This window comes from Buceros rhinoceros, unplaced genomic scaffold (assembly GCF_000710305.1).
Source record: "Buceros rhinoceros silvestris isolate BGI_N320 unplaced genomic scaffold, ASM71030v1 scaffold33472, whole genome shotgun sequence".
Taxonomy (NCBI): domain Eukaryota; kingdom Metazoa; phylum Chordata; class Aves; order Bucerotiformes; family Bucerotidae; genus Buceros; species Buceros rhinoceros.
The window spans coordinates 1-868 of NW_010401217.1; the positions used below are offsets into that span (position 1 = coordinate 1).

Consider the following 868-nt stretch of genomic DNA (forward strand, 5'->3'; position numbering starts at 1 on the left):
ACTGCAAACCGGGAACGGGGGGGATGAACGCTGCGGATTAAGAGTGAGTGTTTTCTCTCTTAATCTCCCCAATGATTATTAAATCACTGTTTACGTGCTGGAAGTTAATCTTACATTAGAATGTAATGCAACATTGGCTGCAACATAAACCTAGAAATAAATCGACTACCATAGATTCAACTCTGTTAAATATTTCTAAGTTAATAAAATATTGACAGTATTACAAAATTACAGTATTTACAATAAGAAAAATTCTAGACTAATATATACCTTTAACAGATCTCTTCTCCAACTGGGGGTTGCAACAGAATTATGAATATATGAACCATTTATTAGAAAGTTGCATTGCAAGTATCGTGTTTCCATTAGAGCTAGGGAGGGTCATCTACCACTGCCTCTGGAAAAAAAAAGTGACTTCTGGTGGTGGGGCGTAGCTTTTGAGTACCAGACTGGTATCAGGAGTCCTCCGCAAGGCGTCTGAAGGTAAGGTGGGACCAGCCTCAATTGCTCAGTTTAAAGCTGTGTTACGGAACTGCCAGCAAGCAGAACCACCCGGGCTGCAAAAGGGGAGGAAAGGCAGTGTTCAGCGCAAAGTGCTCCTGGAAGGGCTCCCCTCGCTCCGGGCTCCTCCTAGGGCTCAGGAGCTGCTGCCGGCTCTCCCAAGCTGCCAGCCCTCGCTCTGGGGCTCAGCCGGAGGGAGCCGGCTGCTGGGGCTCCTTAAAGGGACATGGTCAGGCTGCAGCTCTGCCAAAAACGCTCTTGCCAGCGACGTACGACAAAACCAGACCGGGCGCAGGGGACCCGCTTGGCTTTTGGGGAGGCTGCAGGTTTTGGGGTCGGGGCTGGGGTCGGGGACTTTTTTTGGTTT

The 868-nt window shown here is 48.6% G+C and overlaps 1 long non-coding RNA gene across 1 annotated transcript in view; it reads right to left on the reverse strand.

Annotated features, from left to right (window-relative positions):
• Nucleotides 1–12: 12 nt before the first annotated feature.
• LOC104489979 overlaps nt 13–868 on the reverse strand; it is a 1,915-nt gene continuing 1,059 nt past the window's right edge. The window contains exon 3 of the long non-coding RNA XR_727768.1: nt 13–557. This is a non-coding gene — a long non-coding RNA (uncharacterized LOC104489979). The remainder of the gene's footprint in view (nt 558–868) is intronic.